At 35.1% G+C, this 27896-nt stretch overlaps 1 long non-coding RNA gene across 4 annotated transcripts in view; it reads left to right on the top strand.

Annotated features, from left to right (window-relative positions):
• Positions 1-27896, top strand: part of LOC150103025 (uncharacterized) — a 142016-nt gene that overhangs the window by 37882 nt on the left and 76238 nt on the right. The window contains exon 3 of one of the 4 annotated variants that reach the window (XR_016548846.1): positions 4214-4300. The exons of the other annotated variants lie outside the window; for them this stretch is intronic. This is a non-coding gene — a long non-coding RNA (uncharacterized LOC150103025). Of the gene's footprint in view, positions 1-4213; positions 4301-27896 lie in introns of those variants that run through there. 4 annotated transcript variants of the gene reach the window in all.

Genomic DNA, 27896 nt, shown 5'->3' with positions numbered 1-27896 from the left:
CTTGCTCCACCTTTGCCACGAGTTGCCTTGGTGTTGCACTACTTACTGGATAAGATAGTACAACACTATATTTAGTCCTGAAGATATTTTCAGGCGCAAACTTTGTTTGCTCTCACTGGGATAAAGGATTAAACTAAATCTATTATAGTCTAACCTAGTGATAAATAAATTTTCAACATCTTTCTCTAAATCCAGAGTAATTTTTAAAAAAGGTGATAAACCTTTTGGCAACTCCCATAGGCACAGATGACTTGCTACTGCTTCTGCCTGGTATCTCCAGCTCTGGGCCTGGCTCCCACTGAAGAGACCTCAATAAAGGTCGAAACTAGTCTGGGTAGATGGCCAATCCCTTTAATGCATAACAGTATACATATCCACATAGGAAATGTGTTTTGCATTATGGGAGATACTGGGTTAGAAGTGCCTGGTAGCTTGCTCCACCTTTGCCACGAGTTGCCTTGGTGTTGCACTACTTACTGGATAAGATAGTACAACACTATATTTAGTCCTGAAGATATTTTCAGGCGCAAACTTTGTTTGCTCTCACTGGGATAAAGGATTAAACTAAATCTATTATTATCTGCAGGATTAAAATGATTAGTCCATATTTCTTTTATTATTTCATGGCTACTTGTTGTGGTTCCATCTTTTTGCAATATTGAAACTGGGTGAGTATGTTCTAGTTATCTCTTTAACCATTTCATAAATGATCTTAGAGTCATGTTTTTTGTATTCTTCTTCACATATTTCTGCTTTTTATTCTAAATATGTGATTTTTGCTAATCTGCATTTTTTGTCTATTGCTTTTTTCAGATTTTTTTATAATCTATTTTCTTCATTATCTTTTTTTGAGAGGTTAGTTTTGGTTATTCTTTTTTTTTCTCCCATAAGTCCAACATCTCTGGTTATATAAGCCAATCTTTATTTACTCTTGTTGTCTGGTAGCCCAGATGTTTTGTTGCTGTTTCTTTAATAATTTCTTTATCTTTTTTTCCAAGACTCTGAGACTGTATCTAAAGCAAGATTATTTAATTATTCTTTTAATGTTCTCTGATAGTTAGATCTTGTCAAGCAGTCATTGAGTTTTGAGATGTCTATCTTCTTTTGTTTTTGGTGGTTTATTCTTTTGAAACTGATTTTTAGTTTGGCTGATAGTAGTTCATGGTCTGTATCCATGTCAATCTTTTTTTTTTAATTTTTTGATTTTGGAAGGAATGTTTCCATTTCTTATTAACGATTATATAGTGTATACAGTTTTTGATTTCATTGTTTGGTCATCCAGGTGTATTTGTGTTGTGGCCTGTGGTAGAATAAAGTATTTGTGATTAACAGTTGATTGATTTTGCAAAAATTAATCAGGTCCTTTCCTCTCTCATTCATCTCTCCATGACCAAATTTTCCCTTTACTTCTGCTTTATCTTCAGAGTACTGACGATCTTTGCATTAAAATCTCCCATAATAATCAGGATACCTCTTGTACTTGTTTGCCTGATTTCTTCTTGCAGTTGTTCAAGAAATTGGCTATATTCCTCCTCTTCATACGATTGGTCTGGGATATAAACTGGGGTTTAATCTATGATGCATATACATTAGAAAAAAAAAGAAGTGATAATAGCATACAATCTTTCCTTACACCTGATTTAATATTGAACTATCTTTCCCTATATTCAGTTGTAGTAGGTCCAACCACTCAAGTTTCCCCTCTTTCCATGCACGCGTGCACACTTATTGCATATACTGATGAAGAGGAAGAAAATTTTATGCTGAGTTTAGAGTTGCAATGCAAATATCTGTGGAATAACTGCTACATGTATGTTTTATCAAATTTAGAGGAAAGCAGGAAAATTTTCTGCAGTTGACTGCATATATATCCACTCTCCAACAGCAAGCTGTGAGTTTGCATATCCCATCATGGCTGTGAATGTTTGTGATTATCTTTAGGTGACAGATGAATTTCATTACCCACCTTTAGGTGGATTATTTGGATAATGAATTACCCACCTTTAGGGGTTAAGATAAAGGTATTTTGGTGTTAAGGAAAAGATAGAGAGGATCCAGAGGCAAGTGACTAAGATGGCTTCAAGTCTGTGGAATATTTCCTATTAGGATAGGTTGAAGATTTGTAGGTTACAGAAATCAGGACTGCTGCTTGCCCCATATGGCACCTTTGTGCAAATTAGTTTTATGTTTATTTTTAAATTTTAATTTTTTTAATATTTATAAGTAATTTTTAAGTATATTAATTGCCCAATTAATTACAACAAAACAGTCATTCTGTATAATTTTACAAATCTAAAATAATAGAAAATTCACATTTTTAATAACAGTAATTAAGAACTCAAAATCATCATGATAGAATAATTTGTTATAAAATAGTTATGTCTTGCTTTCACAGAAATGAATTCTTTATGACAGTTTCAATGCCTGCTTGGGCCAGTGTTTTATTTTCTTTAGAAATGTTCACTAGATTTGACATTCTTTCTTGTGACATTGTAGATCTTAAATAGTATTTAATAAATTTTAATTTTGAGAAGCTATGTCCTGTGACTGATATTGGCTTTAATAAATTTTGATTTTGAGAAGCTATGTTCTCTACTGGTGACTGATATTGGCAAAGGTAAATATATCCTGAGAACTATAGATGTATTCCAAAATGCATCTGGTAAATTATTTCTGCAAATATATTGAAATACTTCAACAGGAATTCTACAAAATTTTAGAAAACTATTTAAAGTTTTCAGAAATTCCTCATACATTGATGTCCCATCACATTCCTTGCTGTGTTCATCGCACAATTTCAGTTCTAAATTTCTGTTCATAGTTGCACTATAACTTCTGGTTCATTGTAATTCTTTAAACTGCATGTCATTCAGATCACTGAAAAGGCCATAATATTCTCAGTACTATAAACCTTTATTTTAAAGATGATATTGCTGTATCCAATAGAGCAGGGCTTCCCAAACTTTCGACCGAGACTCGCTTTCTAAAATGGTAATATTTGCAACCTGCTCACTTGTTTGCAGGTTGCAAATATTTTAAAAGGAACGGAGGGTGGAGGGGGGTTGAATAAAAAATATTGCTTTACTACTTTAAAATATTTTATTGAAAATAATTAATTAATATATAAATTTATTAATTAGATACATAATGTGGTGTATGTGAAGAATGGGCTTATTTTCTATTTTTGCTGATGGTGTCTTTAATGTCCACATTGATGTGTTATTTTCAGATGCAAGGTGTTTGATAATTGAAGTTTATTTTGAAATTTGTTTTTGATTCCTAAACTTTCCTAATGAACATGTAAACTACTCTCATGTTTTAATATTTAAAGTGACCCATCAAAATCAGACCCTACCCTTTGGGAATCTCTGCAATAGAGAAAAAAGAAATTGATTTTGAAATTTAGTTTTGAATCATAGATGTTTTTTTTTTTTTTTTCTCTGTTAGAAAAATTTTCTTTTTTTTTGTAGTATTTTTTACGATGGAAAGGATCACCATCACTTTATTTTTCCTCTGGAATTTCTTAATCCCTTCAATGCTTTCATGGGCATTATATACATTAAATTTTTTAAAACATCATCCCAAATTAGTACTGAGTAAATAAAATTGGATATTTTTAAAAGTATACCTCTGGCAGGTGTTCTAGAATCTGTATCTTTATTATCATCATCAACAATTTCTAAAAGGACATTGAATATTGCTTTGAACATTGAACATTGAAAATATAAATTGATTTTTTTATTAGCGTAATTGTATCAAACTTTCCCATCACGTTTGACAGTGACTTCAAATTCATATTTGATAAATGTTTTTCCACACATCTCAGTGTTATGTTGAAGCCAAAAAATAGTTGTATAGTTCTTGGATGATATAAAAAATTCAGTGTTATCAAAAGAGATTTTTGCTGCATCATTTACTACCAAGTTTAACGAATGCACAGAACAAAGGATAGGACTGTTCTAGAATTTTTTTGAGGATTTTCTGTTGTAATTTTTTTTTTTTTTTTATGTTGTGCCCATACACAAGAGGTTGGTTGATCAATCTATAGTACATTAGTACCATGTATTTACTAATTTTTGTGTTTTCCATGCACATTTACAGCATTGTAGTATCCCTGACCCTTCAAATTATTTTTGTTTAGATTCAGTTTTTGTAAATAGTCTGCTGAAAATGTGTATAGTCCTTCTTCAGAACTTGTTTTATGACTCTTTAGAAATGAAACATAATAGCTTAACAGGCTTAAACAAAGTGGAAAGGACAGGCCTTTGCTTTATCTAAGAGTGGGGTGGAGAAATTTTTGAAGCCATGTAAGTTTGCAGTTTGTTTTTATGAAATCTATGAAGATTACATTTTTACCTTTTATAAATATAAATAAAATATAAATATACAAAAAATGTACTTCACATTGTGGTATCCAATCATCTGTATGTCTACAAATTTGATTCAAATATTTTTTCAGCAGGAATTGCTACTGAGACATATCCAAAATGATAGTTTGGTTGAAGTGGGTTAGTTCCATGATTGCTGCAGTTCACTCTGGTAAACTTTTTTTAAGGGTCATACACTGTATATTTGTTGTAAACATGATGAAACTAAAAGGATAATGAATGGTACTGCCAGTTACCTTTGAAGAGATATAAATGGCATATACAAACACAGACTTATTATTAGAACAAGCAGTAAATTATACTTTGGCAAACATAGAGTGTTACAATGCTAACTTGCTACATTCATAGAGGACATTTCCTACTCTGGGAGAACATCTGTTGGCACGAATAGCTGTATAATGGCTAAAAGATCTTGAATGTTCCCTGATACACTCCATAAATAGATACATAAAGTTTGCACATTATCTGTCCTCTTCCAAACTGGCTTTCAATTAATTGACAGCTGCAACAATAATGCCAGAAATCACTGCTAATTTTGTCTTGTAGCTCTGTCACTGCATGTTGTTACTGCAACATGGCACTGTATTATCTGAACAGCATTGCAGTCAGATAATGTGCTTTTTAAACTAAAAATTTAAAAAGCACACTATGGATGTGTACTCCAAGTTTGAACACCATACTGCTAATTGCTTAACTTAAGTAACAGCACAACTGCTGATTGAGATATTAGCTTACTCAACAGTTTAAATGAAATACAATTATACAAAGAATAATATGCTATAAGGTATAAAGGTATTTTAAAAAACAAAAAAAAAACTGATTTATAAGCTTCCATGGTGCAGTTAGAAAAAAGCTGGGTTAAGATGCATAATTTATCTGACGGTGAGTAGCAGTCTTATATAGAAGCCATGTTTATTACATAATAATACATGACTCATGGTCTTGGCCAACATGTTTATACTGTTCAACTACAGATGGATAACTATGTAGCACTTTTGTTACTTGAATACATGGGAGGGAAGAAAATTGCTGGATATTCATGAATGCTATAACACATTATCTGTTTCTCTTCTTTTATGCATGATCTGCTATGGAGCTAGTGAGTTACATTCTGTTCATGGCAGATCATGCATAAAAAAAGAGAAATAGATGTGTTATAAATTATCTATCGCAGAATTGAATTTATAGTATAAATTCAATTCTTCAGCTTTTGAATTCATAAATTGTAGTTTCTATTAATTTCTGTAAATATTTTCATATAGTCAAACTTGGTTATAATGAGCACTGGGGGATGACAAAATTTCCTCATTATAACCATTACTCACCATATCAGTGATGAGTTAACTCTACCTCCTATTTTTAATTCTCAATAACTCTAAATGGATTAAATGGATTTTAAAAAAATCAAAAGTATTAGAGAGGAAAAAAAAATATATAATTACATATACCTAGATATTATTTGTATGAATATGCTTGTATAAACTACAATACACTTAATATTAAACACAATTTATTTGTCCTTAATTTGAAACCATACACTTAATACTAAATGCAGGTTTATTTCTCTGTAATTAAAAACAATACTAATTAATAAAAATTATTTCAATTAGACTTTTAATTTATGAATCTTAAAATTCAGGAAAGATTTCAAAGATTGACCATGCCCAAACATGGTCAATCCATTCATTTGCATTATCAGATCTGCAGATCGAGATTCTCCACTCAATTTTGCATAAATGATGTTATGTCAGTTTTTAAATTGATCGAGCCAACCATTATTACATACAAAATCTTCCCATCCAAATTGTTTATCAAAAAAAGAAAAATTTCATTTGAGCCTTCAAAATCGTACTGTCTATTGAGAATCCAGCACTTCTTTGTATAGTAAACCATTGAAACAATGCCTTATCGATGTGTGTAAAGCTCACACTTTCTAAATTTTTTTGGTTTGGTTATGTTATTTACTAGGGCTGATTGGTATGTATCTTTATTCTTCTACATTGTCAATACTCTTGATGACAAAGAAAATTATTATTATTCAGGCCTCCATGGAGTCAAAAGACTCGTCGTGGGAGGTCCTTCCTAAGAACATAGTCTGTCAAGACTCATCGAGGGGAGGTCCCCCCTAAGAAACACAAAGTCTATCATACTACTCTTTAAACTCATTGACCGTTCTCGCTCCCACCACTTCATCAGACAATGCATTCCATGGTTTAACCACCCTCCACGCAAAGAAACTACTCCTTACCCTCTTGCTCACAGTTTCCTTTCGTAACTTCCAGGGATGGCCTCTTGTCATCACTCCTTCCTGCTGTTCAACCAAGCGAAAGAACTCCCCAGTGTCAACCCTGTAACCAACTACATACTTCAACATTTTTCGAACCATGTTCTTAACTCATGAATAATTTAGACTTTTTCTCAAACCAAGAGATATTTTCTTTTAGTTGACACATTTTTGATGGAAGGATTAATTTTTAACTGATTTTATAGTCATGGCAGTGTTTGGGTAAAGTGAGGGAGGAAGGCCTCTTGCCCTCCTCTCTCACTTTACTCAAACACTGTGTACCTCTCCAGTGTCACTAGACACTGGGGAGGTAGGTAGAGTGGGGATGATCCCCAAGGACTAGATTAGGTTATTAACCAGCCTGATCTAGTGCAGATGGTCATAAAAGCTAAGTCACTCCATTCGTTTTTGTCTATTTTAAGAATGGGGTATTCCAAAAGCTACCCGAGCAATTAAGATGTTTGCATAGTTACCAAAATTTGTACAGTATATGCATATAGTATACTCGTTATAAAATGAGCAGTTGTGTGGGAATATGTGTAAATTAAAATCAGTATGGGATTTTCTTCATTACAGTCATGATCTTGTTATTTTTGTGCTCATTACAACAAAGTTTGATTGTATTTATTTTTTCCTAATGTATATTTTTATCATAATAGAAATGAAGTGACACCCTTCACTTTCATAAAATAAGAATGTTTGAATAAATTAATGTATTTTATCTTTAACCTACATAAATCTGTAATGTTCATCATCATTCTACCCATGTGGCATAATAAAACATCGACCAACAGAACTAAAGCTGTTTGCTCCAGTGACATAATGCTCCACAATGAAATAGAATATGTCTTAAATGCTTTCACTATTAAATGATCAAGAATATATTTGAAAGGGGAGAATATAATGAATGACATATATTAAATGACTTTCCTCAAGAAAATTGAAAGACAAAATAAAATATATGAGGAAAAGAGCAGTGGCATAAAGAGAGACAAGGAACCATCATAAAAAAGTTCCATCCATCTGTTTATTGGACATCAACAGATGCTCGTGATGTGCCACACCAGCCCTCGCCATGTGGTCCTAGTGTATGCTTTTCCGGAGGCTTCAACTCTCTTAAGATACATTATCCATCCATCTCAAGTGAGGGAGGAAGAAACAGGAAAGTTTCTAAGACATTCGTTTTTTGTTGAGGTTCAGACTGAATGTGAGCTTCACATCATCATCAAATTCCTGACATTTACCCTCAAGGGGTATACAGGATATCATAGTACTACATGAAAAATTTACATCATTACTAACTTACTATCTACAATTTTCCTCCAAATCAGTCTTTTACTTATTAAGAGGACTCCAACATTATCAGATCTTATATTTCTATCATCTAAGACACTTTGTACCGTATCAATCCATCTATATCTCGGTCTTCCTCTGGGTCGTTTTCCTGACAACCTGGCAGAGGGAACACTTGTTTTGCTAATCTTTCCTCGTCCATTCTGCTTAAGTGATCATACTGCCTGAGATTAGCTCTGCTAACACATTCCTGGATGCTGACAATGTCAAGTTCTTTCCTAATATCCTCGTTTTTAAAATGATATTGCCATTGATTGCCATCTGTTCACGCCTTTAATCTTTCTCAGGACTCTCATATCTGCGGTCTCTAGTCTTTGGTCAAGTGTTTTACTTCTGACCCAGCTCTCAGATCCATAAGTTAAAACTGGTTTGAATATGGTCTTGTATACAGTTAATTTAGTGTTCCCGACTAATTTCTCTCTTATTCCATATGAATTTATTCAATTGACTTCCTGCCATACCAGCTTTGTTGATTCTGCTGTCTGTTTCCATATTTAATTTACCATCTTCACTAAAAATCATGCCTAAGTAGCTGAAATGTTTTACTTGTTCTATAGGTTCTCCGTTCACAATGCAGTTGACATTTTCAACGATTCAACCTATTTTCATTGTCTTTGTCTTTTTATTGCTGACCTTCATACCATGTCTATTATAACAGTTATTCAATTTAGTCAGGGAATCTTGCAAACTTGTAGCGGATTTATTTAGAAGTCTAACATCATCTGCATAAAGCAAAGAGCTGACATTAACATCTCTAATTGTGATATCATTTTTAATACCACTTTCCTTCATAATGTGATCCATATAGATAATGAATAACAGAGGGGATAATGTACATCCTTGTCTCACACCATATTTAACATTAAACCATCTTCCTGTACTTCCTTCAGTTCTAACTGCTGACTTACAACTCAAATAAAGACTAAGTATTGCTTGATATAATGGCCCATTGACACCATATAACTGTAGCGTATAGAATAGCTTCTCTCTTTGCGCCTTGTCATATGCCTTTTCCAGATCGACAAAACTTAAATACAGATCTTCGTTATATTCTCATGCTTTCTCAACTATTTGTCGTAAACTGAAGATCTGATCCTGACAGCCTCTATTTGGCCTTTCAGCTTGTTCTTCACCAAACTTTTGTTCCACAATTCGTCTCAACCGTTTCTGAAGTATACTTGCATAAATCTTACCAGGCACACTCATTAGGGAAATACTTCTGTAATTCTCACATTCAGTTTTATTTCCCTTTTTATATATGGGTGTATATATAAATGAATATTGATATTCATTTATATATACATGAATATAATATTGATATTCATGAGAGCTCTACTCCAATCATCAGGAATTTGTCTCTCTGCCCAGGACTTCTGAACTGTGCAGTGCAGCCACTGTAAGACTTTTATACCACCATATTTCAGCATTTCTGGTCAAATATTATCTACTCCTGCTGCCTTTCCATTTTTCCTGCTCCTGTCACCTTTATCATTTCAAGCCTTTGATGGCTTTTTCTACTTCAAGTATGGATATGTATTCTGACTGTATGCCTGTTGAGTGTTTTTTATCACTAAACACACAGGGATATGTACTATCACTGCTTGTTTCATTTAGCAATTTTTCGAAGTAATTACTCCATACTTCAAGGATATCTTTTTCTCCTGTTTTCATGTCACCTTTATCATCTCTAAGTCCTTTTACAACACTCTTTCCTCCATTTCTAAACTTCTTCAACAACCTCCAGAATATTTTGCTACCTTCTTGATATTTATATTCTATGTTCTTACCAAAGTCCTTCCATGACTTTTGTTTAGCCAGTTTTACATAGTGTTTAGCTTTCTTACATTTGTCACTGTATTCTCTAAGAGCACAAGCTGACTTATTTGCTAAGAACTTTTGATATGCTTTCTTCTTTTCCTTCACTGCCTGTTTAACTTCCTGTGTCCACCATGGAGTTCTGATTTTTCTATCCTTGCATTTCTTCAGACAACCTCATCACATGCCACTCTGTCTGGATCAGTCAGCGTTTTCTTCAAGGCTTGCCACTGAATCTCCAAGGTTTGATTCCTGTTCTCAAACTCTTTCATTTTTTCTTCAATAATCTTTGTGTATTTTAGTCTACATTTCACATCTGAGAGCTGCTCAACTTTTATTTGCTCTAAAACTTTCTTACATGTTATTCTTTTCAATATGAAATTCAATTTTATCCTGCTCAAGACTAAATAGTGATCACTTCCAATTTCAAATCCTCTGTACACTCTGGTGTCCTGCACCAGGGAGAAAACATCACTATCAACAATAACATAGTCAATGAGACTTTTCTTATTGCTTGCCTCTTCTCTCCATGTGAATTTTTGCACATTTTTATGTTGGAACATGGTGTTAGTAATAACCAAACCATGTCCTGAGCAGAAATCCAACAAATATTTGCCATTATTATTAGTTTTACTCTTTTCTCCAAATTTTCCCAAAACATTTTTGTATGTCTGACAATCATTTCCTACTCTGCTATTTAGATTCCCAACAAGGACCAACTTTTCCTTTTTCATTGTGTCAGCTGCTTTTTCTAAAGCCCCAAAAAATTCCTCCACTTCTACCTTAGTAGAACCCTCTGTTGGACCATAGGCACAAATAAGTCTCATTGTCCAGTTCCCCATTCTCATATTTGCTCACATCACTCTACTTTAGACTGCCTGCCATTCAAGACGATTAGCCTCGTATTTTGTGTTGAATACTATGGCTACTCCTTCTTTTCCTTGATTGTCATTGCCTGAATATAACATTTTGTATTTGTTGCTCAGAAAGATCTCACCAGTTTTTGTCTTTTTTTGTTTCCGTCACCCCCTATTATGTCGATGTGGTACTTATCTAATTCCTTAGCTAGCTCAATTTCTTTGCCATTCAGGCTTATGTTGATAATACCGATCTTTAACTCGTGATGTTAAGTTGGGGTGTGTTTTCAGATTTGTTCCAGTAGCTGACTTTTCGCTGTTCGCCCTGGTTCCCTGGCGAAAACATCGGGGGCCTTGTTTAACCGGGCGACGTCCCAGCCGGCATGAAATTTTGTCATGTTGTACCATCATTCTATATTTTGGTTTAACCAATAAGAATACAATTTGGTCGGCTAAATCCCAAATTGCCAGCCCATCCTCGTCCGTTCAGTATCCAAGTAGATACCCAACAGGGTGCACCATGAGAAGGTGAGGATTGGACATTAGGTCAGAAGCCCTGGTTGGTTCTCTGTATTTCTTTAAAGGCTATGTGGAGGTCTCCTCTCAGTTATACAGCTTTGACCCTTAAGCACCCTAAAATTTTCAAGAAGAAAATAAATTTTATGTAGGACTTCAGTTTTGTTTTAATGAATTCTATGGATAAAGCATGGCTGGCTGAACCTGACTTATCTGACTCTTAAAGTCAAATATACTCTACTCTTGATTTATTCTAGACAAATCTCAGAAGATCAACCTGTCTGCCCATAATAACAAAGGCCACATGAGCAATATATCCTGTAAACTTCAGGATAAGAGAGGAGTGGATATTTGTCTTTCAGAGATCGAGGGAGGAATTTAGTTTATCTACTGGACAGAAAAACTTGTAGGTCAATGGTGAACTTAAGTTTTAATCACGCCATATTTTTGATGGGTGATGATAAGAAGCAGCATTACTACATATGTACTAGTATGATTTGGTTTTTTGTATACTGAGCTGTCATTAGGAAGGAGTAAGAAGGAATTTAGAATAAGAACATCCAGAAAGGGGAAAACATTATATTTTACTTCAAGTATAAATTTCATTCTTGGATTCTGAATTAAATTTCCCAAGAAAAATTGATGAAGTTCTATTCAGTTCCATACAGCAAAAACATTGAGAACATTCTGTTCAAAACACTCTATAAAATAATTTGCTAGAATAGGGGAATAAGAAATCTTACTTCTGTTCCTCTGTCTGCTTGTACAGTTGGTTTTGACAACCAAAGTAACCCGAATTTATGACATTGAAATCATTTTACAATATTTAATTAATTCTTATTATTTGACACCTCCAGGGAGTCCAAAGACTCATCGAGGGAGGGAGAGCGTGCCGACAGCATAGAACGATTGGTCCCCTTCCAAATCAGGAGGAAATTGTAGTAGTTTTGTTGTGTCAACCAGCAGGATATTTGTGAAGAGTGAAACTACATTGAAACTGATTAAAAGATCAGTGAGTTGTAAAGATACTCCTTGAAAACTTCTGAATTTTTAATGAAAGAGGAAGAGTTACAATGTAGAGAAAAGATTTGACAGATATTTTGAGTTTATAGGTCAGACAGTCTATACGATTTACAATAGGTCTTAATTGAACTTTTTTTATGTATCTTGAGAACACCATAAAGTCTTGGTCTATCATGTGGAATTCTTAACTTTTTAATGATTTTTTCATCCGAAGAATGAACTTCTACTTCATGATCACATCGCCTATAGATGCATTTCCAGAGAACCTACTCATTCACAAATCAACAAATTTAATAATCTTCAAGGTGAAGTTCATTAAACAACCATTATCCTTCACCCACATTGTAATTTATTTAAATGAGCCTGCAACATGTGTGTATCACTTTTATTCACTGTTACCTCAAGGCTGTAATGCAGAGCCTTGAGGTACACTCTGCTGGGCACCCTCATTCTCCTACATTCCACTGCACCATGTACTAGTCTTTGGTATCTGTCTGTCTATCAGCCATCCTCCTTATCTCCATACCATCAGCTACACAGCCATTGCCATTTGCTCCAACTTATACAATAGTTCTGTCATTCATCTTGCACATACAGTTAATAATCAGCATTTATGATTTTTTTTTCTTATAATTATTAAAAAATCTGAAACTTATTGAAATAAGTTAGCAAAGCTGCTAAAAGAAATACCTTGGTTAATTGCATAAATGTATGAGATAAAACAGGCTTAAAGGGGGACGGCTAAAATTATAATGTCCCCAACATAATTAAGACTTTGTTGCTAAATTCTTACAGGCATTTTCTTCAGAATTACCCAGTTTGTGTCAAATTAGTTCTCTTTACACGTTCTTAAATAGTAAAATTTCTCGGCATCTTTTTTTGATATCTTCATTAGCGTTTCTTATCTTCTTTGGAAAAACAAATATTGTAAATTTATTTTTTCTGCCACAAATGAAACTGATATTGATGCTCTTTCCTTGAATGTTTTGTTTAGCTTGTAGAAGCTCTCAGTCCCTTAAAGAAAGAATCAGTTAATAGATTTTTAAGTGATACATATTTGAAGTCTTTCAACCTTTCTCCAAGAAAAATCAGTTGAACATAAGCATGTTTACTATTGTGTTATCTGGTGTGTTTTTTGGGATGGTACACAACAGTGTCGCATACTTGCACCTTGATGAATAGTAACAAGTGACATGTGGCTTATTGTCTTATTTAACTTTTCCTGCTAGCAAAGGATGAGTACTGGCACCTATTGGTTTCCAAAACCACAGTGGTATTATCTAAATATTTTACATGCTTTCATGTTTTTCTTCTTCTTCATCTCCCCACTCATGGTTTAGGCTCAGTGGTCTTGTTATTGCCTTGTTAGTAATTAATGCTATGACTGGGCAGTTAATCTTACCTAAAATTCTGCCATGTCCATCATATACATGTATTCATCTGTCTAGCAGGATGAAAAAACCTGCTGAAAATGATTTTATTACCATTTAGTGGAGGGAAGAGAAAAGTACAATATTTTCTCTTAGTTAAAGTATATTTACCTTATTGCCTTCTGCCACTGTTCTATTACTGCTAATCTCAATATTTTCAAAGTAATTATTCCAGAATATCCATTTCTGCAGTTTTTGTGTCACTTCACTTTTTTGTCATCTCATATTCCTTGTATAGGACTCTTTCCTTCATTTCTAATATTTTTCAGTAGCTTCTAGAGCATTTTATCAAACCTTCTTGATATTTATCTTTTATATTTTTATGAGCCTTCCCATTTGATTTACATACTTTTATGCATAAGTTAAATTTCTTACTCCCCCCCTCTCTCTCTATATTCTAAGTCTCATTCTGACATATTTATCAAAAGCTTTCAGTACAATTTCTTCTTTTTCAAAAAACCCTCCATAACTAATTGATTCCATCATAAAGTACTGATTAATATATTCAATATGTTAAAGTTCTTTTCATGTGAATTTAAGTACACGACTTTCAGTCTTCATATCTGTGGTCCAAACAGAAATGCACTATACACTTCATTATTATTATATTAGCTCTTCAGTTTTCTCCAAATTATACCAAAACTTTGTACAGTTTATGACTCATTACCTGCCCTACTATTTAAGTTTCCAAGAGGCAGTTATTTTTATTGATTTTTTTTAATGTTGATTATTTTTGCTACTGACTTGCTAAATTCTTTGACTTTTTCTACCCTACTGTTACTTGCACAAGAATGCACATTTAAGTGTATTTTCCACTTTCCAAGTTTGAAATTTACCCAGTTCAGTCTTCTTGAAATTGAATGCTTGGAGATTATAAGTCCTCAGGTAAAATGGTGTGAGGAAGGCTCTGCCAAAGAACAAAATGGCAATTGAATAAATGACATTAATGAGAGGTTGGATTGCTAGAGATTTAAAGCTAACTGTGCATGGATATTGACTAACAGCTACTCTCGTTTGTACATGCCCAGAGAAAAATGGTAACTAGCCTAGTGAAACATTGTGCATAAAAACATCTATGGATGTTCTGTTTCTGCCAGAAATATGAGAGCACTTTGTAAAGTTAGACAAATTTAGGATTTATATAAGATTAGGAACATGCAGAGGCAAATAGTAGTGTCCTGTTCAGAAGAGTATCCCAAGTCCTTTGAAGACTGGGAAGAATGTGATATGCCAGGAAAGGTTAGAGGTGTAATCTAAGTCAACTTAAGATGGAAATTCTGACATTGAATGGAGTTCTGAATAATGTCAAATGCAAAGGAAAGCAAAGAAATCTTTCTCACAAAACATGGCAAGACTGCATATTGACAACATTGGAGTCCACTAGGTTGACTTTACTCCCACTGGAGAATAGCATGATCAGCAGTGTTCAAGATATTGACTGTGAGATCTTGAGGCTTGGCTCATTTGAGCACTTCAAAATTTGTCAAATGAAGAATAAGAATGGATATGGATAGGACAATAGCAAAACTGGAAAAGGATTTGAGGTCAATGAGAGAGCATTAATGTGCATTTGGAAGAGTGTGATTGATGTGTAAAGAACATAGCTCTTGGGTTCTCTGGTAATTGTGGGGAAATCTGAAGAGATATAACTATCCACATGACAAGCCATGAATAACTAGGTGACCATCCACATGACATCCAGTTAATGTCTATGTAGACAGACCATAAGAATAGTATCCTGGTAAGTAGGGCTCTATAGTAGACCTGGTCAAATGCCTTGCCACTTGAGTTTCTCCATGGCATCTGTCCTAAGATGTGCAAAGTTAGCAAGGTCAGGAAATATGCTATAGAGTGAGAGTAGCAGAATCTATATTGGTTATTGCTAATAACTAATGGATTTTCATCTTGCAAGAAATTTGGTCATTCATGACCTTTGCTGTTGTTTTGAACGAAGTGAATTGAGTTTAGTTAGGTTATTAGTTTAATGGGAAGTCTTCGACACTCAGGGGATACCTAGGTGCCAGGGGGCGGAAGCCCCTTTTCGAGTCATCAGAATTCAAGGAGAACTGGCCTACAAGGAGAACAGTCCAGAACTTGGGGGGGATGCCAGGGGGAAGAACCCCCCCAGTGTATGTGTGTGTGTATATATATATATATATACACACACACACGTATCGGTTCATCCCAAAATTAATGTCGCTTTTAGCATTAAGTTTTAAAGGAATATAAAATATAAATCACTTGCTAATTTAATCATGTATATATTCTCCATTTGAATCAATAACCTTCTTCCAACGTTATTTAAGCTTCACAATGCCATTTTTATAGAATTCAGGAAGTTTGTAGGCAAAGAAGTCACATAGGCTCAATTTCAGTGCCTCTAATGTATCCTATTGTTTTTTCATTAATGAAATGTTGCAAACTTCAAAATAAGTGGTAATCTGAATGTACAAGATCAGGAGAATATGAAGGATGTAGAAGCTTTTCCCAGCTGAGTTTCTCGATCTTGGTACAGGTGATTCTTGCACTATGAAGGTGTGCGTTATCATGGTGAAAAGCAACACCCTTTCAGTTAACCAGAGAACACCTCTTTTTTTTCAGTGTTTCAATCAATTGAGTTGTTCCCAGTATACTTCAGCTGTGATTGTTTGGTTTTGTGGCAAGAGTTCATAGTGTATGATACGAACCATATCCCACCAAACTCTTAACAAAACCTTTTGAGGGTTAAGGTCTTGTTTTGGCTGAGGTTTAGCCTGTTCCCCCTGAATGAACTTACTACCTTCACCACTTAACATTCTTGTAAAGTATCCACTTTTCATCACCAGTGACTACACAACTCAAAGATTGAACCTCTCAAGAATGAAGAGCAGTGCAGATGTTGATGCACTCTCTGTGATTGTTGTTCGTCAGTTCATGAGGGAACCCACTTGTTGAGCTTAGACACTATTCCAAGTTCTTGCAAATGGCGATGGATGGTCAATGACAATAAATTAAGATCTTTTGCTAAATCTTTAACAGTTGAATTGGCATTTCTTACAATAGCAGCTTCTAGGATATCATTATCGAGAGAGACAGCGTGCCCAGAGTGAGGAGAGTCTTTCAAGCTAAAGTCCCCTTGTTGGAATTTTTGGAACCATCGCTGGCACTTTCACACATTCAAAACAATATCGCCAGAAAAGTAGTATCCTGTGCTACTTTTATAATAAATTTATAATCGTCTAGGTGGAAAGATATTTAATAGGGAATATTTGCCATTCAATGTGCCTCTCCGTTTACTGTTGGTACATATTAATTTATTTTGTAAAGAGATTATTATGATTCAGGTCTCCCTAGAGTCACAAGACACTCGTAGTGGGAAACACAGTCTATCACACTACTCCTTGAACCCATTGACCATTTGTGCCCACTCTATCAGGCAATGCATTCCATGGCTCAGCCACCCTCCATGCAAAAAAAACTACTCCTTACCCTCTTGCTTACAACTTCCTTTCGTAACTTCCAGGGATCTCACCTTGCCCTTGCTCCTTTCCCCGTGTTCCACCAAATGAAAGAACTCCACAGATTTGTGTCAACCCTGTAACTACCTGTCAATAGTTTAAAAGTCTCAGTGATATCACCTCTCCTTCTTCTATCTACCAAACTCTGCAGTCCACATTCCTTCAGCCTATCCTCATGACTAACATTGTACAGTCTTGATATCATCTTTGTTATCCGCCTCTCTGCACTCTTTTCATGGTTAATTTATCCCCCTTCAAATCCTGGAGACCAAATTTCAGCATTTAGTTCCAAGTGTGGTCTGATCAGGGCTTTATTCAATGGAATGAGAACTCTTTATTTCTGCAGGTCAATGTCCTTCTCAGTATTGCAGCAATCCTATGGATTCACCACCACCACCACCTTCGCAGTATGTTCCCTGAATTTCAGATTTCTATCAGTCATCATTCCTATATCCCTTGCCTCCCCAACTTCCTCCAGTATAGTTCCTCCAAAGTATGCAGTCTCCCATCGATTTATCCTAAACTTCAAGACTTTACATTTAGTAGCTGAATTAAATGGATGTCTCCATTCATTTGCCCATCTATCTAGTTAACCCAGAACTTCTTGCAGGGCTATCACATTTGCACTATTACTAATAATCCTTTCCAGCTTCATATCATCTGCAAACAACTGAATACTTCCCCCTGCAATCCATTGACAATGTCATTGATATAAAGGTTAAACAATAGGTCCCAGTGATTCCACTTATGACCTCTTGATACTGCTCCTCCATACACAACTCTCTGATACCTATCAGATAGCCAATCCTGAATCCAGTTCATTAACTTGATATCTAAACCCATCTGCTTCAACTTAAATATCAACTTATTGTGTAGTACCCCATCAAATACCTTTGTAAAATCCAAAAAAAATGGCAGGATATGCCTTTCCCCTCATCAACCACTCTTGTCACTTTATTATAAAAGGCAGTCATATTACTAAAGTAAGAGCATTCCTTAACAAATTCATGTTGACTCTCACAGACAACATTACCCTCATCTGTTCAATGCTGTAAATGATCTCTCACTAATTTCTCCAAGATCTTAATAATGACTAATGAAATACGAACTGGTCTATAGTTTGATACTTCCAATCTGCTAGCACCCTTATGCAATGGCACTGTCTTACCTTCCTTCCATTTCTTGGGTACTTTTCCCATGACCAGACTTTCATTGAAAGCCTGGTCAATGGAGCTGTCAGTTCTTTAGCACATTCTCCCAAAACCTATGGCAAAATTCCCATGCAGTCCCATTGCTTTATTGACAGCTACAGTATTCAGTATTTGAAACACACTCTCTTCTCACATTTTTAAATCTCGAACCCACCCTATCCCTTTGCATCAGTCACTGTATTCCTACTTTTATCCAATAATGTCATTCTTCCACAGTCATTTCTCCTAATGGCCTCATACCAAAAAGATTCATTTGGATTTTCTTTGGATCTTGAGGCCAATTTCTTCTATATTTCATTTTTGTCTTCCTTGCCATACTAGTCACTCTCCTGGCTTCAGTTTTATATTCGTCATGCATCTGCTCTCCTTATATACCGTATTTGCCGGTGTATAAGACGCATCCCCTTTTTTGTACATATTTTTTAGGATAAAAACTTTATTGCTGAATATTATAATCAATTTGCAGTATTTCAAATATACAGTGATAAGTAGGTCTACTTTCAACGAATACCTAATCTAACTGTGTAGTGAGTTTTTTTTGTGCCCTAAACTTTTAACAGTAACAGTTTTTGTGCCATTGGAATCTACAGTTTTGTTTGAGGGCACATCGAAAGTCAGCAGAACCTCGTCCATGTTTCCTATTTGCACAAGTTCAAAAGTTTCTTGTTTCCTTGCGTTAATCATGAATCGATGAAATTCAATAATTTTTTCTTCATATTCAGCTGGCATTTTTTTGTGATATTTTTATTTTAGTCTGCATACATAGCTGGTTTCTCTTCATGAATCTTGAACACTGTGATGTTGATCCAGTAAAGTTGGCGATCCCTCTGTTAGTGGCTATCGCTTTCGCTTGATGAATAATCATTTTTGTAGACAGTGAAAGTCCTGCTTTTCTACGTAACCAGAATGCTCTCACACACACACTGCAAGGAAGCAAGAAAGAAATTGTGTAACTCAGAACAGAGAAAATTTCTAGAAATGAAAGTAATAAAAAAATGAGTATCAGCGTATAAGATGCACCCTGTTTTTCAGACCTATTTTCAAAGAAAAAAGTGCATCTTATATGCCAGCAAATACGGTATCTTCCATAAACTCTTTTTTGCCTGCAGTTCCTGTTTGATATTGTTTGTCATCCACTTCATATTAAATTCTGTTCTCTTCTTCACTCATGGTATACAACTTGCTATTGCTACTGATAACTATTCCTTCACAAGTTTCTAAGCACCGATGATATCACACCCTTCCAATTCCTCCCTCCATGGAACTGGCACAAGTTGATATGCAAGACTATTATAATCACTTGCCTTATAATTCCACATACATTCCTTCCTCTTTGATACTCCTGCATGTCTATTCATCTTCTAAGTCAAAACCACATGGTCACTCTCTCGAAGGGAACAGAGATGCCATTTCAGTTATAATCAGATTTTCTGATGCTATGACCAATTCTAAAACTTGAACCTGGTGTTCCTTCTACTACATGTTGTCTAAGACATTTGTCCCTCAAGAATTCCAGAAATTCCATTCCATTACTACTACATACAGTTTCCTCTTCCCAGTTTATACTGCTGTGGTTAAAATCTCCCATAACAAGCATTCTCGCAAGCTCAAGTGCCTAAAAGTCTCCTGCTTTTGACCCTCTGTGCTGCATATCTTGTAGCAACATCCCACTAAATATCCTGCTCTGCCCACCACTACCTCACACCATCTGCTTTCAAAACGATTAGTACCATTGCCCTCCAAATCCTCCACTCTGAGAGGACATAAGTCGTCACTTATCATAAGCAGTACTCTACCAGCATGTTTTCCCATCCTATCCTGTTGAAATATGCTATACCATGCTACTTCTATTCCTGTCAGTATATCATCTTCTGTCAACCATATTTCAGAGATCCTAATAATCTTTGGATTTTCTGCTTTATTCTGGATACTCCTGGCATTAATATAAAGAATCAAGGCATTGTCACTGTTTCTATACCTATCATTATCCCCTTCAGACTACTGGATTCTGTATTATCCTATGTATTCTCCCTTGTCCCAACTGCTTATTCCCACATGAGGCCACCCCCTACTACCAACCACCTGGATAATTCTAGTTTCCCAGCATTGACAAACTGACTTGTTCAGAGAACAGCATTCTCTCCAGATGCCTACATCCTTCCTCGTTCAAATGCAAGTAATCTCTCTCATACAGTTCCTTTTTGAACTCAAATGCCATGCAAGTATTCTAAGTCTCTCTCTCGACACATTCTGGTTATTATACTATTCATTATTGATACTCTCCTTTGCAGTTCTACATTATCATACCTGGGCAACACTCACTAGCTTCGCTCACTCAGTTTCTTCTGTGCAACCTCAAGCATAAACCTTAGATCTCTTGCAACCCGATTCACATTGCCTGTCATCTCATCTGCCCTTTAACCTTGCTTAATTGCCATAGTCACACTATCTATTGTTCCTCCAGGCAAACACTCCTCTGGCATTTTATCTAGTGTATACCATGGATTGAGTCTCCATACATTACGCCTCTTACCACTCTGGTTCTTCCTTGCTCATCTCATTCCTCACTTTCCTCTAACACTTTCTTTCTTTGTTTCCCCACTTACCTGTTATCCTGTCATCTCTCCATCCCTGGTATAGCATTGTCTCACATTTCTCTCGTTCCCTTTCTTGTACTGGTTCTCTTATTCTTCCCCCTTCAATCATTCTCACAGCTCTCTTTCTCTCCCCTACTCTGATTCGCTTTGCATTCGTTTTTTCGATTGGTTTTGAAAACTGAGTCTTTACTAACAGTTTGAGAGGTTGAGTTCAGCAGGATAGACAGGCACTAACTTTACCAAGGATTGTTTCAGTTATTTGGATTGGAAAACCAGAAATGGTAATCAGTTGTAGGAAAAGAGTAGAGTCACTCCATTTGGATAGGCCAACCAGTCACTGAGAATGATTGAGTAAAGGATGGATGTTCCATAAAAAGAGATGTGTACAAAATTATGCTCTTAGTTACTAAGAGAAGGTCCTGGTTTTTGGGAGAGTCAGGATTATTCAGTATTTGGGTGAATACATGAAGAACTTCTGTTGGTTAATTACAACATTATTTTTTTTAATTGTAACTGGGGATATTGACATGTCGATACTTTTTAAGCTTTCAGAACAGGTGATTGAAAGTATAACAGTTCAAAACTGGGGAAAATATTGCTCTCATGTCACCTCATTGGAAAATATGTATTGAGACAGAGACGGAATAATCAAAGAATTATGTGAACCTTTGGTGATAGTTTAAGTGAAAGTGATGGCGATTCGGACATTGATTCAGATGACTATGAAGATTAAAAGGATTTGATAATGGTATTTTTTTCCATCCTTTATTTGCATGGGTTTGTTAAAAGAGTCACAAGTCATAAATAATTAATTGGTTTAGGACATTGAAGTGTTTCAGTTCTCTCAACTGTAAGTTTAGAATATTTAAGTTCATTAGAAAAAATTTCCGTTTTTCTGTATAATTATTTTTATTTTATAGAAAACTTTCTTAAAAATAAATTTCGTTAAATTTTTGTTTTATGCTATACCTTTTTTTAATTTTGTCAATACTCTACGTACATTTTTCCAACTGTTATACAAGCAAATTAGTTACACTTTAAAAACTACAATGTTCGTAAAAGAAAAGCTAAATTTTCCAACCTGTAATAATAAACTCATCCCAGAAAATGGATAGATTACCATATTATCGGAATGAATTCTCCTTTTTGGGACATGCGTAGAAGTGTCGAAGTGTCTCTAATCTGTGGGTGAACTATATCTGTAAACATTTCGTTCACATACTCAAACCCCGAACTGATAAAGTTTTGTATAGAAAAAAGGTTTGTACTCTCCAGATAACAGAAATACAATTTTACCTTTCCTCACACAAAGTAAGATAAGAATTTGGTTATTTTACAGAGAGAGAGAGAGAGAGAGAGACTGCAGATATTTTAACCCATCACGTTACCAAACTCTTAAAAAAGTTTGGTGCAGCAAGGTACATTTTTCTTTTCTTTTTAAACATTTGTACATAATAAAAGTTTAAAAACATATGACTGGCAGTCGAAACTTTTTTTTTTTTCGAAACTTGACAACACATGCTATTCCATTAGGAGAACAAAAAAAGAAAAAAGACAGATGTGATAGCTAATAATGTAATTGTATCTTTTGAAATGAATAAAGTACAAATGATTTTTTTTTCTTGTGAAATTTCTTGCCACAAACTAACCAGAGACTTTTTTTTTGAAAATCCACTCAGTGAATTAAAAGTCTTATTTGTTCATGCAAGTCCTCAAATATTTCAAGAAACTGTCAATTCTAGGAAGCAAAAGGAATCGGGTATTAAAGTAACAGCCAGAATTTTAGTGGAGAATATTTCGCCTAAAAAGTGACAATTTATTTATTATATATGTAGATGCCTCCAACAGAGTAGAAAAAACTTTAAGTACAACTGTTAGAATTTGGTTATTTTACAGAGAGACTGTAGATATTTTAACCCATCACGTTACCAAACTCTTAAAAAAGATTGTTGTAGAAAAGAAGAAAAAAAACTGGGGAAACTGATATCCTGCAATTAATTATTTTAGAAAATTGTCTAATGCTACCTATTGACAATGTTTGAATTATCTGTAAACATTTCGTTCACATACTCAAACCCCGAACTGTTAACACCACGCAAAACATCAAAGGGAGGATATGAGTCATGAAAAAGGTGACATTTGGATTGTCATGTTGGAAGTATTATCAAACCTTCAAGTAAGACCAGGAGAATTCCAATCCCCCCAGTCAGAAAAGTTCACAAGTAGACAAAACAATTTGGCCAATACGGTTGCTGGCTGATGTTACCCATGACAAGACACATTGAGCTACCGTGGAAAAAAAAACAAAACATAGATTGAGCCACGATGAGTGTAGAAAATAAACAAACTGCATTGGTCAGGAAAAGACATGTTGAGTTAATGGAAAATTGTTGCCTCTACTGTAAAACTCAAGTGAATGCTAAAACACTTAGTCACCGTGGGAACTGAAAGAGGATCGAAAACTAAGACCATAAATTAATGAACAGAACCAAACGGTTGGAAATCTAAAGGATGTAGTCAACTAGATTTTCTGGTTATTTACAGAAATATTGTTCTCTCAACTCATGGGTGAGTGTTTGTGTTGTGCTGTGGATATAAAATTCAAGTATTTTGGAATATTCGCATTTAGAAGAGCCATTCTGGAAAGACTGTAAGTAATTTAAATTATCATTAGAATTTCTAGAATACATAGAAAAGGTTTTGTAATCCATTTAACTGGCCGTTTATTATCATTTATTTTTTTAAATGCCGTTTAATTTTTTCTCTTGACTAAAGTAATAAATACCAATAGCCAAACATTTTGTAAAAAAAGATAACGTTAATTAGAAAAGTAATGAAGTTTAAGATCTTAAATGTAGACATCAAAATATTTGGATGAGTTATGTATATGAGAAAAAAAAAGTGTGTTTGAGGGACACCAGCATATAATTAAAGTATTCAGAAAAGCCTAAACGCTGCTGCCACTAGACTCTACTATACTCTAAGAATTTCCATAGTCTTTAAACAGGAAAGAAATACCCCAAACTGTATTGGAAAATTAGTACTGCCATCTATAGACAACCAAAGACAACATGACAATGACGGATGAGTGTCACCCTGGGAAGATTCCAAGATATCTCAAAAACATCGCCCACAATTCATAGGCAAACCAAAACACTATGTGATATCACAATATCATATGTTCCCCCAAAATTTCCAAACACATAACGTCACTATTCGTTATCTCAAAAATCACCCAAAACAGGAATCCTTATCCACTAATATATCATCTTTTCCATTCAAAACAATAACGTCACTTATTTACAACTAACAAATTACATCACATCTTCATCTGATACAACACACATCCACAACATGATTCCTTATCTTATCTTGATCTTGTTCAAAATGCCCCACCAATCACGACACGAATCCTTATCTCTAATCATCGCCCATAATTCCATACGCGAACAAAACAAACAACGTGACGTCACACACACACAGATGGCCCCAGAAAAATTCCAAACTCATGACGTCACGATTCCTTATCTTATCTTGATCTTGTCACTAGTGTCCGGACTACTGCTTGTGACTATCCTATAGAAATTGATCTACACTCAAATGCTTCTCATACAATGCAAATTACTCATACCTATAAAAACACGATTTGTAACCCCATAACTTCATTTCAGTTTTTTTTGGCTTTCTATCTAGTGCCGTCAGAATGGCAAGTCATCATCGTTTAGTTACTTTAAGATGGCAGGAGAGTAGACTACTCGAATCAGGGCAGTCGCAGGCGAAGGTGGCACGTTGACTAAATTTGTCACGACTATGTTGTCTCAGCACAATGGACTCAGCTTTAGTAGACAGGAACCATTACACGAAGAGATGGCCAAGGGCTATGTCAAATACAACAGACTGCTGTCTATCTCTCCAGTTCATCTTGTGAAGATGTACAGGGAAGTATATTGTAATAAGAAATCCGTTCTTGACAAAGGCATTGGCTGAGCGGAATATCTTTTCAAATCTTACAGAATTTAATCCTGATCCAGCCAGTCATGCACCTGAAGCTGTAATATATGTAACAGATTTTAATATCCAGGCAGATACAACTGCAGTTCAAAAAAAAAAAAAAAATTGATTTCCACTCTCTGATATCATGGTTGAAACCTAGAATGCAGGGTAACCGGAATGCATCTAAACAGAGCATGCATAATATACGAGGGGAGAGGGGATGAAAACTTCTGATAAAGACCTAGAACAAAAATGATATTAAAGCAACTGATATAACCACAATAAAGAACCTATATCCCTAAATTGTAATAATTTTTCTTTTTCTTTTAAGATATATAACAAGACGTCAATTCCGTCATGATTACTCAACTTTTCGGCATACCCTCGTATATTTCATAGATATCCAACCATACCTCTTCACGCCCTCATAACTTTTAAATGTGCTTGGGTCAAAGCATTACATTACATTAGAAATTAGAGCCAAAAGCAGTCTTATATCCACCTCAGTGGTGCACCCAGGGATGGAGGAAAGGCGCCCTGTCTCCCCCCCCCAAAGAAAAAGGGGAAAAACACTAGAAAAATTTCCAAGAATCTTTTCCTAATTAAAATTCATTTTTTTATTTATGTTGTGTCATGTCTTCTATTACTATACTAATGAATTAGCCGTCACATAAGGTGGGAATACCCTATAGCTCCCTGGAATCACGGCCGCTGTGAACGCAAGGCTAACGAAGTAGTGCTCGGACTGACCGAGCCCTACTTCGTTTGCCCGAGCCAGGACAGAGGAGATCATGGGTATCATGTATTGGCGATCACTACAAATGCTCTCAGTCATAGGTCGTATGCAATGTGTAATGTGTATTCTCAAATCGTCTACTCAACTCTTCCCCCCTCCCCTCCAAGATTAAATCTTGAGTGCTCGGTCCTCCCCAAGATTAAATCTTGAGTGCGCCATTGATCCACCTTACTTAAATTAACAATCATACAACTAATGCAAAAAGTGAGATTGGATAAAATCAAGGAAATGAAGAATAGGTGTAGAGCACACTATTTGTCAATTCTGGAATATAAGAAATATGTTTGTCAACCCTTACGCAATTGCAGCCACTCTAGAAGAAAGCGTTACAATTATATCAGCAATATGGCTTCATGTCCTGAATTTTGACATTGAAAGTACAACAAGAGAAACAGTGACTTAACTATCCTTCAAATAGGCTAAAGCTGTATAATCTGGTATTCTTAAAGGTATAATTAAAAGAGAAGCGCTCTTAATCACTCACCTAAGTGATTAAAACCTGATGATATCCAGTATGAGATGATAAAACATATATCACCATCTTTCATAAATCTGCTTTCCTGAAACCCAGGAAAATACCCAAAATTAGCATTTATGATACTAGTACTGTGACTAGTCATTCGTATAACTTGCAGAAAATACCCGGCTTCTGTTTTGTTAGAAAAATATTTCCTTTTTTTTCAGATGCCATTATGGTTTTCATAGAGACCGATTAACATTCGACCACATGGTCGTTTAGAAACATCCTTCATAGATGTATTCCCAAAACGTGAATATGTGGTATTATGGGTTTTTGACATGTTAAAAGCGCCATGTTGATATCACCATATATTAAAAGAAAGATATTTAGAGTCTCAAGGGGGAATCTACTTGTTTAAAAACTTTCTCTTTTGCTGAAACCTACAAGTAGAAGTACACCATCTGCCATGCTGCAAAAGATGAAAGTATTTTCTCAGGGCTATTTCTTATGTGTAACTCCATTTATCGTCATAGTAAATTCACTAACAGAACAGTTTCTGATTTTGCAATTTCTGTTATGTAAAGGTTTATTGAAAGGCAACACTTGAAGGAATAATTTTGTGGGACTCAGTAATGAATTCGGGTTTTCAGCAGGAAACTGTTTGTATCATTGTAAAAAGAGTTAACAATGGGACGCATTATTATCTCAAGGCAATGGAAACCTAATGGCTAGGACTCATTTTTGACAAGCTTGAATTCCTTGAATATATTCATTACTAAGATGAATGTGAAAGATAGCACTAGACATCCTTTGCATATCATATTCTCTGCACAACGAGGTGCAGAAACGTATTTACATGTCTCAAGATTATACTTCAAGAGTGAATGCCTTTCGATGGTTGGATCCCATGAAAAATCAGAAAATACGAATAGTTACTAGTGCGTTTCGCACATCACCCATTCAGAACTTTTATGTCAAACCATATGAACCTGCTCTCTCAGTTCGACAAAAGCAGTTGTTATTTGACTTAAAAATTAAATATTTTCTTAGCTGCTTAACTCTCTTATCTAGAGCATTTTTATTTTTACATTTGGAAGATCAGTACGCACACACGAAATGTATACCCACATTTTCCTGATGAAAGACCGTTATTAGGTTCAATTCTAATCATGACTAGAACCTTTTCTAGGCCTTTCTTCGACTGGTTCCGAGTTAGTAAATTTTTCGCATGGAAAAATACGATTTACTCCCGTGTCTCAAAAATTGACCATAGAACTCGCACTATTACAGATAATATTAAGAATATTATGTTAGGGCCTCAAATGATAACAGTTGTCTGTTGTATTCTCTCGCCAGAAAAAGCATTGATTTATTAAGAGCTTGAATTCATGATGAGTGAAGGTTGAAATATGGAAACTTGCTGCTCCCTTGTCTTCAAACAGTTAATAAACGAAGGTCTGTCCTTTAGTTTGTATTTTAAAGATCGGGTAACTTCGAAAGACATGATTGAATGTTGAAGGACTGCAGCCAGAAAGCTGCTGATATTCTGTAGTATTGTGCTATTTATGGAGTGCTAATGTTAATATGTTCAAAGAGTACAATACTACAGAATATCAGCAGCTGAAGATGAATGCGAATATTTCCCAAACTACAATCCAATGTACACCCACCATATG

The sequence above is a fragment of the Typopeltis vanoorti genome, chromosome 9, assembly GCF_054136105.1.
Source record: "Typopeltis vanoorti isolate ZY-2024b chromosome 9, IOZ_Tvanoo_1.0, whole genome shotgun sequence".
In the NCBI taxonomy this organism is placed as follows: domain Eukaryota; kingdom Metazoa; phylum Arthropoda; class Arachnida; order Uropygi; family Thelyphonidae; genus Typopeltis; species Typopeltis vanoorti.
This window is presented reverse-complemented; position numbering and strand designations above follow the sequence as displayed.